Source organism: Mirounga leonina, unplaced genomic scaffold, assembly GCF_011800145.1.
Source record: "Mirounga leonina isolate KUSES-001 unplaced genomic scaffold, KU_Mleo_1.0 Mir_97, whole genome shotgun sequence".
NCBI lineage: Eukaryota > Metazoa > Chordata > Mammalia > Carnivora > Phocidae > Mirounga > Mirounga leonina.
Genome location: NW_023270889.1, coordinates 1,686,545 through 1,699,749, shown reverse-complemented (window position 1 = coordinate 1,699,749; position 13,205 = coordinate 1,686,545). Strand labels below are relative to the sequence as shown.

At 37.7% G+C, this 13,205-nt stretch overlaps 1 pseudogene across 1 annotated transcript in view; it reads left to right on the top strand.

Moving 5' to 3' along the window:
- LOC118006476 overlaps window positions 1-13,205 on the top strand; it is a 28,431-nt pseudogene that overhangs the window by 13,799 nt on the left and 1,427 nt on the right. Inside the window, exons 3-7 of the transcript XR_004678090.1 lie at window positions 1,230-1,236; window positions 1,592-1,699; window positions 4,577-5,108; window positions 10,600-10,831; window positions 12,338-12,557. The product of XR_004678090.1 is annotated as a UDP-glucuronosyltransferase 3A1-like (transcript). The remainder of the gene's footprint in view (window positions 1-1,229; window positions 1,237-1,591; window positions 1,700-4,576; window positions 5,109-10,599; window positions 10,832-12,337; window positions 12,558-13,205) is intronic.

Below are 13,205 nucleotides of genomic sequence, written 5' to 3'. Positions count from 1 at the left end.
TTCTAACCTGTTCATATTTATAAGTTTCTTCCTCAGAGTGCCCCAATTAGTATCATCAAGGCTAGGACCTCCCTAGTGGTGATTTTGAGAGACATGAAATTAACCTGAGTTTGAATGAACCCCTTGAACTCCATGGGCGTGTCATCAGTGTTTTTCCCTATTCTTCTTTTAAGCAAGGTTTTCTTTTAGCTACAGGGATATAATCAGCAGCAGCAGCAAAGGCATTTTCTAGGGTTGTATGCGCCTTCTACTTTTACAGGTGTGAATCTCATCATATGACACAGTGACTACTCTTCTTCCACCATTCTGTGGGCTTGTAAACTGGTATCAGTCTTACCCAGAGCACTGTTTATAATGGGGGCAGTCCTTGAGACACACAACTATTGGTCACAGTGTTCTACCTAGCCTAGTGTCATCACGGCTCATGCTGGGATCCAGAAGCACAATCCAAGCTGACACAGAAAATAGGTTTGTGTGAGACACGTGACCAGGGCCACAGAAAGGCTACACCCATACTTTTGTCCCAAAAGGCCAATTATGGAAGCTTCTGAGTAAGGTGGAGGTGAGGATTCCCTTACTTGGGTCTGGCTTGCTTAGCTTGAAACTCTTGCTCATATAAGGGATGGCATGTTGAGGCTTTCTTCTGTGTTTGCCAAGATATGTCACAGAAGGTTAAGGTGGAGATGGATCTTGAAAGCTGTCATCGGTCCAACCTTAAAAGTGGTGTCAGACTCTTCATTACACATGAGTTATGGGGGAAATGCCAGGATGTGAGTAGGGTTGCAGAGGACTGCTATTTTTTTAAATTTTATTTTATTACGTTATGTTAGTCACCATACATTACATCATTAGTTTTTGATGTAGTGTTCCATGATTCATTGTTTGCATCTAACACCCTGTGCTCCATGCAATACATGCCCTCCTTAATACCCATCACTGGGCTAACCCATCCCCCCACCCCCCTCCCCTCTAAAACCCTCAGTTTGCTTGTCAGAGTCCATAGTCTCTCATGGTTTGTCTCCCCCTCTGATTCCCCCCCACTTCATTTTTCCCTTCCTACTATCTTCTTTTTTTTAATGTATAATGTATTATTTTTAATTTAGGCATTGGCATTTTTTTGGCAGAGTGAAAAACCTATGTGTGTATTACTTTTAATTTTAATGAAAATGATATCTTTTTCTAGATGGGAAATGCCTGGGAAGCTGGGATAAAATAAGATATGTATTTAGATACAAAGTGTACTGTTCACTATATGTGCACTCTTGACAGATTATCTGGCACTCCTTTCTCACCTATAAAACAGTGAGTTGTTATACCTTTAAGTGTAAATTTTAAGTAGAAACTTCCAGTACTTTAAAATGAATAAAAGTGACTGTATCATTATATGGTTCTCAATAAAGTTTAGCAGGTTGCATGATTGAAGAAACGAGAAAGCGGAAAAACCAAACGAAACAAAAATTCAAAAAGCAAACATTTGAATATATATACAATCCTTGGAATAAAGAAACCATGGTATCATCATGCCAATGTTAATTTGGGTTGTATGATATAATTAAACATTTCCTTATTGGTGTTTTATTTTTATTTTTAGAAAAGAATGAAATTTCATACAAAGTTTCATACTTCTTCCACCTGAAGATCATAGAAAAGATTTTGATAACACTGTTGATTTCTTTGTGACAGAAGCTTTGCATGGCAGGTAATTTCTTTTATTCTTTGAATGAAAGACTTGTCATTTTAGTGATAGGAATGAGTGGTTGCATGCATGGATACTTGGTGTGAGTTTAAGAGAAATGGATGGATAGATGGATGAGTGGATGGGTGGGGAGATCAATGATGGTGGCAGTGGATGGATGGAGTAGATGAGTTTTGTACTCCCAAGCATTCAGTCTTGCTTGCTTGCTATTCCACTGCAAGCATGTATGTATTTCTATATAGTGAGGGAACTGTTACTTCTGGATCTTCCAGGCAACATTTCACCTAGATGTTTGTGTATATACTCTCCACAACAAAGAAGGTGGTTTAGACAACTTAATTTCTCATTGTTGGTAGGCAAGTGAGACCCACCATGTTATACTTATTTTTTTCTCCCTTATCTTCACATAAATTCCAGAATGGAAAGATGCTTATGAATATTGATTTTTTTTTTAATACCTTGAACCACTGTCTTTTAAACTCATTTTAAAAACCAAGTATCTTGGTGATACAAAATGAGTGAGTAATCTGAGACATGTTTTCATTACCTGGGATATATAGAAAGTTGTCACTTTTCACATTAGAGGAAAAAGGCACAAATTCATTCCTTGCTGGGTTAATACAGTGGCCTAATGTCTATCTCCCTTCTTTCCATAGAAATTCTACTTGCTACAAGGTGGTTCTAAAATCTGGCTTTTTCCGTAAAGCCTTTTTCCTTAGTCAGACTAGAAGACCAAATTCTCTCATCTATAAGAAATCTGATCTAAAGTTCTCATTTGAAACTTTGTCTATTTCATCTTGTGTTGTTACTCACATATATTTTTTTCAATTTTATTATGTTATGTTAGTTACCATACAATACATCATTAGTTTTTGATGTGGTGATCCATGATTCATTGTTTTCATATAACACCCAGTGCTTCATGCAGTATGTGCCCTCCTTAATACCCATCACCAGGCTAACCCATCCCCCTACCCCCCTCCCCTCTAAAACCCTCAGTTTGTTTCTCAGAGTCTGTAGTCTCTCATGGTTCATCTCTCCCTCCAATTTCTCCCCCTTCATTTTTCCCTTCCTTCTCCTAATGTCCTCCATGCTATTCCTTATGTTCCACAAATAAGTGAAACCATATGATAATTGACTTTCTCTGCTTGACTTATTTCCCTTAGCATAATCTCCTCCAGTCCCATCCATGTGGATGTAAAAGTTGGGTATTCATCCTTTCTGATGGCTGAGTAATATTCCATTGTAGATATGGACCACATCTTTTTATCCATTCATCTGTTGAAGGGCATCTTGGCTCTTTCCACAGTTTGGCTATTGCGGACGTTGCTGCTATGAACATTGGGGTGCATATGACCCTTCTTTTCACTACATCTGTGTCTTTGGGGTAAATACCCAGGAGTGCAATTGCTGGGTCATAGGGTAGTTCTATTTTTAAATTTTTGAGGAACCTCCACACTGTTTTCCAAAGTGGCTGTACCAACTTGCATTCCCACCAAGAGTGTAAGAGGGTTCCCCTTTCTCCACAACCTCTCCAACATTTGTTGTTTCTTTCCCTGTCCATTTTTGCCATTCTAACTGGTGTAAGTGTCTTGTCTCTTCTCCCTGACTTTATTATTTCAAACACCAGTTTTGCACATATGTTAAATATGCTATAATATGTGAAGCACAGTGTTTTCCTGTATTCCTTCAATTGATTAACTTAATTTCCAATATGATTAATGCTCTACTTTTGAAGAATTGGTACTTCATATCTTTAATTTTCAACAATATTAACCAATATTTCTTCATGTAAAACTTTTAAAATATAAAAGAGAATGATTTCAGCTAATCACCTGTTGTCACATGAAGGCGATTTGAAACCCCAGGTAGATATCTGCATATTGCTAATGAGTTCTCATCTATGGTCCTTTTTTAAGTGGGCTGATAAGGTGGAATGTTGCACAGGTTACAGGTTTGCTGGGCCTTGATTGTCTCAGTTGTTCATTCAACTAGGAGGCCCATGGGTCTCCAAAGCATCTGACCTGTAACCTCTCGTCAAGAATATTCTCATCTACCACCCATAAGCTGTATAATAAGGGTCATATTCCTTGCAGGCACTGATGGGAAAACATTGAGAGAATAGTTCCTGGAATAGTGCCATAGATAAGAGTCTTAATAGATATTGGTAAAATTTTAACATGAACTTTTGTGAATACACCAGCTGGCATGAAGTGGAAGGATAATAATTAGCTTCAAATAGGCTTTTATTTTTGTTTGTTTTAAATGTTAATCTTCTCAGGTAGGAAGATATAAATCTGCTGTTCAGCTTAGAATTTAGATTCTAATATTGCCATGAGAAAGTTTGTTGTGTGAGGCAATCTGTCAAATTTAGGATATACCCAGTTTCGAATAAAAGGGCTACATCATGAATATTGATGCCATGAAATTACTTCCACAGTTTGGTTAGGAAACAGGATAGTCACTTATAAAAGATCAGTATACAAATGAAAGTTAAACAGAGCATCATGGAATGTATCAACTAGACATGGGACTTTGAGATCTACTAGTGACAGAGAATGTTTTCAATGTAGAATGACCTCAAAAAACCAAACTAAACCAAAACAAAAAGACAAACTAGAAGGACCATGAATTAACTTTGCTAGTGGGTGCATAGGGATTGACCAAAGAAAAGGGAGGGGAGGAAGTGAGAACATTTTAGGAAGCAGAAATACCCAGAGCAGAGGGACTAGACCAGAGTATTCCTTGGCACTGATAAAATAGGTGGACTGCTGCCAAATATGGTCTTACTTACCTGGGATATTCTCTTTGAGCCACAGATTCTCCTAAGTATTGTGAAATTAACACATTCAATGAATATTTACCATTACTTTTTTACAGAAAAGTACTCAACAAACTTTTAAAGTTAATGGAACAACTGGGAATTCGATGCAGTGATTTGCTAAGGAGGGGTGATATCATGGGTTCCTTAAAAAATGAGAACTTTGACCTAGTATTCATTGAAGCATTTGACTTCTGTTCTTTCCTGGTTGCTGAGAAGCTTGGGAAGCCATTTGTGTCAATTCTTCCCACTCCCTTTGGCAGTGTGGACCTTGGACTACCAAACCCTGTGTCTTATGCTCCAGTATTCAATTCCTTGCTAACTGACCACATGGACTTCTGGGGTAGAGTGAAGAATTTTCTGATGCTCTTTGATTTCTCCATGAAGCAATGGCGAATCTAGTCTACATTTGACAACACCATCAAGGAACACTTCCCAGAAGGCTCTAGGCCAGTTTTATCTCATCTTCTAAAGAAAGCAGAGCTGTGGTTTGTTAACTCTGACTTTGCCCTTGAATTTGCTCGGCCCCTGCTTCCCAACACTGTGTATGTTGGAGGCTTAATGTCCAGACCTGTTAAAGCAGTACCACAGGTAAGTGAAACCTTTGCCCTCAATATGGACTCCTTGCAGAGCTCTTTAGTGCAGAGTTCGTGACTCCTCTGCCAGTGTGAACTCGGAGTGATCTAGTATGAGACAGACAAACAAAGAGGATATATATTTTTATTTTATTTTATTTTTCTAGTCTATTTTTTGTATTTGATTCTATTTCAATTTTATTTTATTGTAGTAAAAAACACTTAATATGAGATCTACACCCTTATCAAATTTTTAACAGTACAAAACATAATTATTGACTGTAGGTATCATGTTGTGCCTCACCTCTGTGGCTATTATTCATCTTGCTCACCTGAAACTCTTCCTCCTTGGAATAACAACTACTCCTTTCCTTCACCCCCACCTTGGAAACCAACTCCCACTTTTGATTCTAAAATGTGACTATATCTGATGCTTTCTATAAGTTAATTCATGCACTATTTGCTATTCTGGCTTATGCCGCTTAGCATAATGTCCTTAAGATTCATCCATTTTCTCAAATTGGAACATTTCCTCCTTTAAGGGTAAGCAATAAGTAGTATTCCATTATACTGTGATATATATACATCACAATTTCTTTACCCACTCATCTTTTGAATGGATATTTTGTCTGTTACTCCATCTTGGCTATTGTGAAGAGTGCGTCAATAAATATGGGAATTCAGATATCTCTTTGAGATCCTGATTTCCATTCTCTTGGGTACAGAAAGAGAAATCAGATTGCTCCATCATATGGTGGTTCTATTTTTAATTTGGGGGAATTTCCATACTGTTTTCCATAGTGCCTTCACTGCTTTTCATTCCCAATAAGAGTATGTAACAGTTGTTCTTTCAACACGTCTTCTATTTTTTAATAAAAACCATACCAATAGGTGTGAATTAATATCTCATTGTGGAATTGATTTGCATTTCCCTGATGACTAGTGTTGCTGAGCATTTTTTCATATATCTGTTTGCCATTTGCATGTTGTCTTTCGATGAATGTCTATTCCAGGCCTTAGCCTATTTTTTAATGGGGTTATAAGATATTTTATTTTTTTCTATGTAGTTGTAGGCCTTTCCTATATATTTTGGAGATTAATCTCTTATCAGGAATACAGTTTGCAGATATTTTCTATTCTGTAAGGTGTCTGTTACTCTGTTGATTATTTCTTTTACTGTGCAGAAGCTTTTTAGTTTAATGTAGTCCCAGTTGGTTTTGTTGTTGTTGTTGTTTGTTTTGGTGTTTGTTCATTTTGAATTTGATATTTAATTTTCTTTTGCATTGTGCTATATCACTGAAATCATTGCTAAGACCAATACCACGAAACTTTTCCCCTGTGTTTTATTCTAAGAGCTTTGTAGTTTCAGGTCTTATGTTTAAATCTTTAACCCATTTTGAGTTGACTTTCTTGTATGGTGTAAGGTGAGGGTTGATTTTATTCTTGTTCATGTGGATATCCACATGCTGGGGGTAGGGATTCTGGTGAGATGGTGTTTTCATAGCTATTTGCTGGCTTCGGTGAGACTGGTTACACATTTGCCTGGGGTGCAGTCCGTCTTCAGTTCTTTTAATATATTTTTTTAGTGTTTCTTTTAGGGAATGAGAGCATGGAGCCTCTTATTCTGATGTCATGCTCTACTCTTTCTACTCTTTTCAATTTTAAATAATAGATTTACATTAATCTTATAATTATCAAAAGACAGCAAAGCTGATTTTAAGTGGTCCCCTTGGATGGTGGATCTTATGGTGCAGTGAACGATGGACTCAAATAGAGCTAGATTGAACAAAGGAGTAAAGGCTGTGAGCTGGAGTCAACCAAACAATGCAGAGGAAGAAGAAATGAATGTTTTGAAGAATTGACAAAAGTGTATTAACACTCATTTTTAGGGATTTAAATCAGAAACTTCTTAAGAATCATCTAGGGGTGGCTACATACTAATTAATACCACGCAAAATAGACTTATATCATAACTTTTGCAGGAGATAAAGGATATTTTATAAATGGTTTAATATAACAAAATCATCAATGTAATACAACACATTATTAGAATGAAGGGGACAAAAAAACATCATGTCAAGAGATGCAGAAAAGATTTTTGACAAAACTAACTGCTTTTCATGATAAGAATACTCAAAAAACTAGGGGTAAAAAGGTACTTCTTGAACATGATAAAGAGTATATGGGACACTCTCTGCTAACATCATGCTTGTCATGATAGACTGCAATTGTGCTGCCTAAGATCAGTAGTCTGAGATGCCCACTTACATCACTGCTATTCACATATGCCCTTGACAGAGCAAGTAGACAAGAAAAAGAAAAGAAAAGACATCCAAATTGTACAATGTAGAAACAGTTTGATTTTCATATGACATAATTCTCTATATAGAAAATCCCAAAGAATTCATACACCAAAAAGAAACTACTAGATGTAATAAATGAATCCAGCAAAGTTGCAGGAGAAAATATCAATGTGTAATTATGAGTTGTGTTTCCATACAGCAGCTATGCACAATCTATAAATGAAGTTAAGTAAATTATTCTATTTAAGCAGGATCCAATTAAACTGAGGAATTGAAAGACATGTATACAGGACACTACAAATTTGCTGAAAGAAATTCAGGGAGATGTAATAAATAGAAAAACATCTCCAGACCATGGATTGTGATACTTAATCTTGTTAAGAAAGCACTACTACTCCAAGTGATCTACAGAGTTGATCTAATCCTTATCAATAGCTCAATGGCCTCTTCTTTTTATAGAAATGAAAAATCAATTTCCAAATTCATATGGAAATATAAGAGACCCTGAATAACCAAAACAATATGAAAAAGAACACAGTTGGATGACTCATACATCTGTGACCAATTCATTTTTGACAAGGGTGTCAAAACCATTCAATGAAGGAAAGGATAGTCTCTTCAACAAATGGTGCTGATCCCACTGGATTTTCACATGAAAGAGAATGTATTTCAGGCTTCCTCACACCACATACCAAAATTAACTCAAAATGGATCAATGGCCTAAATAAGAAGCTAAGAGCCATAAAAATCTCAGAAGAAAGGAAAGGCATAAATCTGCATGGACTTTTATTTGATAATGAATTTGTAGATGTGATACCAAAAGCATGAGTAACAAAGGAAAAAACAGATAAATAGGACTTCATCAGGATTAAAGCCTGCTCTGTATCAAAGGGCATTATATAGAAAATGAAAGGACAACCTATCAGGTACAAGACAAGTATGTCCTCTTACTAGCACCTCTTAGCCTCATACTGGAGGTCCTAGGTAAATAATACAAGAAAGAGTAATAATAGGCATATAGATTAGGAAGGAATCAATAAAACTGTTTTTGTTCACAGATGACATGATGGTCCAATCCAAAAGTCTGAAAAAGAAAAAACAAAAATTCCTATAACTAGTAAGCAATTAGTGCAATGTCACAGGATACAAGTTTAATGTCTAAAACCAATCTTATATATAAGCAATTCACAGAAGAATGTGAAATTAAAACACTATACCATTTACATTAGCACCACCAAAATTGTGACCTTGGGAATAAATCTAACAAAATATGTACAAGATCTATATATGGAAAAGTACAAAACTCTAATGAAGGAAATCAAAGAACTAAATAAGTAGAGAGAAAGTCCATGTTCATAGATAGGAAGAGTCAATATTGTCAAGTATTTAGTTCTCTCTATATTGATCAATACATTCAATGCAATCACAATCAAAATCTCACCAACTTATTTTGTGGATAATAATGAACTGATACTAAAATTTGCATGGAGCACTGGGTGTTATATGCAAACAATGAATCATGGAACACTACATCAAAAACTAATGATGTAATGTATGGTGATTAACATAACATAATAAAAAAAAGGGGGGGGAGGGAAAAAATTTGCATGGAGAGCTAAAATCCTGAAGAGCCATCACAATATTGAAGATGGAGAACAAAGTTGGAGGGCTGACATTGTCAACTTGATTATTTATTATAAAGCTACAATAATCAAGATGGAATGATATTGACAGATTAGGAAAATAGTCAACGTAACAGAATAGAGAACCCCAAAATAAACCCACATAAATTTAGTAAACTGATGTTTCACAAAGAAGTAAGGACAATTGTATAGAGAAAACACAGACTTTCAAAAAATTGTGCAGGAAAAATGGATATCTGCACACACACACACACACACAATTAGACCCATACATACATACACCCTTCAAGAAAATTAACTCAAAATAGACCACAGACCTAAATATAAAATGCAAATGTAAATGTATACATCTTTTAGAATATGGTATCAGAGAAAATCTAGATGAACTAGGGTTTGGTGAAAACTTAAAATGCAAAACTTAAGTCATGTTCTATAAAGAAAAAGAAGTTGATAAGTGTGTGAAGTTGAAATTAAAATTTCTGTTCCAGACAGGCACTGTCAAGAGAATAAAAAGAGGAGCCACAGAACAAGAGCAAATATTTGGAAGACATCTTTTTTTTTTTTTTCTGCTTTAATAGTTTACTAATATGATCACAGTTATTGATTTCTGAATAGCAAACCACTTCTGCATTCCTGGCATCAATCCTGTTTGATCACAATATACTCTCATTTTTTAAATTTTAGTATGTTAGTCACCATACAGTACTTCATTAGTTTTTGATGTAGTGTTCCATGATTCATTGTTTGCGTATAACACCCAGTGCTCATTGCAATACCGATCCTCCTTAATCTTTTCAAATGGTTATTCAAATATGCAAATAAGCACTTTATACACAAAAATATACACAGTATACAAGAACTCTTAGAATTTAACAGTAAGAAAACCAATAATTTAAAAATGGGCTAACCCCTCAACACAGAAGACAGACAGATGGCTAATAAGCATATGAAGGAGCCACACCACAGAGACATTTCCCCAGCATCTACCTCAGCCTCCAGAAGGCATGCTGCCTCCTACTGGGCCAGGACAGCAACTGGCACTCTCTCAGGCACTAGCACCTCTGGTCTGGCATTGGAACCCTCCTAAATGACCATATCTCCCCACACCTAGAATGAGGGATGAGGATGGCCATGTTTTCAATGAAGAAAGAGATTCCCACCACCTCAACTTTCCTCTTCTATAAAACATGGTTATATACACAAGTCCTGTTGGTGCTACAGTGTGCTTTGAGAGCCTCAAGGGCAATGTGGGTTATTGTGGTAGTGACTGGACACCTACAGCTGTCTTCACATTCATTTGTGATTACTGAAAGTGTTATATGGTAGGATGTGTCCTGAGGTCTCAGAGAAATGACTTCAAGGCCACCAGACACAATGGATATGAGCACAGTGCAGAGGGCACTGAGCTGTCCCAGGGGCTATTGAGAACCTCTTCAAGACAGTGAGCTCTAGGCCACTGACAGGAGGGTGTATTCAGTAAATAGCTGACTTTCATTTCAAGTGTGTCTAGGCTTTCATGAGCAACTGTGTTCACCTGCTTTCCTTTGTTACCTCTCTCCAGGAATTTGAGAATTTCATTGCCAAGTTTGGAGACTCTGGTTTTGTCCTTGTGGCCCTGGGCTCTATTGTGAGCATCTATCAGTCCCAGGAAGTTGTCAGGGAGATGAACAGTGCCTTTGCTCATCTGTCTCAAGGAGTGATATGGAAGTGTAATCCTTCTCATTGGCCCAAAGACGTCAAATTGGCAGCAAATGTGAAAATTGTGGACTGGCTTCCTCAGAATGACCTCTTGGGTAAGGACTGTTCAGATCTACTTCTCTCTTTCCATTTATGTATCTTTAGGTTTCCACTGGGCAACACTACCAGCATGAGAAAGGGCAGCTGGTAGCTAAAGGTAATCTTTAGAGGACAGGAATGGAGCAGCCGCTGGAGTTCTTGGGAAATCAGGCTATGCTTCCCAAATGGCTAAAATTGCCATGTTTTCTTCCTTTCTATTGCAGTCCTGACACCTGCAGCCAGAAATGATGTTGTTGTCAGGTTGTTTTGACCTTACCATATTTGGCACAGACCAAGGTAGCCCAGACACAATCAAAGATGGCTTGTAGACTCTGAGAACACATCCCGGGTGTCTCGTGGCCACTGCTGTTCCTGGCCTCCCGAGTATCTGTGAGGCCATGTGCCGTTAGAGACACACACTCCCACATACTTTAGTACATTCTCCTACCCTGCAAACGATGTACTCATGCTTTGTCAACATTGATGCTGATGGTGTTTGAAGGGTGAGCCAAAATATCTGAATGTCTAGCTGAGTAACCTGTCAGCTGGTTATTTGCTCCATCAAATTCTTTGGTAACAGAGAGCCCCCTATGCCCCAATACATTTTCTTTGTCCTTTGTGTCACCTTTTGGAACCCCTCAGTACCAAAACCACTGCCTACAACAGAGGTTCATCCCCAGATTATGGCTCACAAACATTGTGGGAACTTAAAATAGAAGGTTCTGCACATTTATTCACAAGAATTGGTGTAGGTAAAAAGGATTCTGATTTTCAAAGAAACACAAATCGATTTTGATGCACATCCCTATTGAGAGACAGTGTTTGAGATGAACACTTCATTATCAACACTTGTTTTAGTTTTCTTTAAATAAGAGTGGGATGAACACACAGGAACTGGAAATACTGAGTTGGGTGGTCCATATTGCCTACTTTAGAGGATTTCTTCTGAAGTTGAGGAGAGAGCACATACAGTGTAATTTTGATGAATGACATGTGAGATGTGATGTCAGTGAAAGTGTTAACATTTCAGATAAGAAGGAAGTGAAAGGGAAGTGAAGGGGAAAGCATGAGACTTGGAGAGCAAGAGACAGAGACAGTCAGAGATAAAAAATAAGAGAAGATACAGACAAAGTGACACTGGGAGAGACTAAAAGAGGACAGAGATAAGAGAAGGAAGGTGAGAAACAGGGTGGAGAGAAAATGATGGATGCATGGATGGATGGATGGATGAATGGATGGATGGGAAGAAGAATATGTCTTGTTTAGATAGCACTGTTATCTGAAGCTTTCCCTGGGACCTGCCTCTTAGATTGATTTATTTAGAGGAATCTCTGTAGAGAGACAAGACCAGAATTTAACATCTTGGAATACATACCATTGAGTGTGTCCTAAGCTAAATCAATAAATACAAGTTTACAACATACTTTGAGACCCCTTTGTAGTTTTTTCTGTCCTTGGAACTTTACCTGGTATTCTGAAAATTTTCACCCTGAATATTCTACTCTGTTCCTGATTTGCAACAGCTCACCCATGCATCTGTCTCTTTGTCACCCATGGTGGATTGAATAGCCTAATGGAAGCCATCCAACATGGTGTGCCCATGGTGGGGATTCCTGTCCTTGGAGACCAACCTGACAACCTGGTCCGAGTAGAAGCCAAAAAGTTTGGTGTCTCTATTCAGCTTAAACAGATCAAGGCAGAGACATTGGCTCTGAAGATGAAGGAAGTCATTGGAGACAAGAGGTCTGGAGCTCTCTGGGCTTATAGTCACTTTGGCTGAAACAAATCATCAGACACAAAGGGCACTGTGTGGCTTTTTTTTTTTTTTTTTTTGTAATAAAAGCTGAAACTTCCAGACACGGAATATTATGTGTGTGATGTTAACCCCTGACCTGTCTGGGAACAATACTAGGCAATTCAGGTTAGATGCTGAGAACAACTTCTTCCCTAAGTGTTGTGACCACCCCGAGTTATTTACACAGGGTCTCTGAGAGGTTTTATATTTTGGGAGTGCTTATAGTAGAATTACAGTGAAGCAGGATGTAGCTTTTCTGTCCGCCAATATGCCACATGATTTCCTGCCTCAGGCCCTTTGTCAGTGCTGCTCCCTAGGATATCCTTCCCTTCTCTTCACAGGGCTGGCTCCTTCATGACAGTTGAACTCATCTTCAATGTCTTCTCATAGAGGCAGGCAGTCTTTGTCTGACTGTCCTAAATACACCCCTCTCCCACCCCTTTTAATCATAATTTATTTTTCTGTCTTAACTCTTCTCAGGATCAGTCACTACCCCATTTCTTTCTGTTTTAATTCATTGTATGTCCCTCACACTAGAAAGTAGAGAGTATGCTTCCCTGGATGGCCAAGTGTGTCTCTTGTTTTTCCTTGTGTTC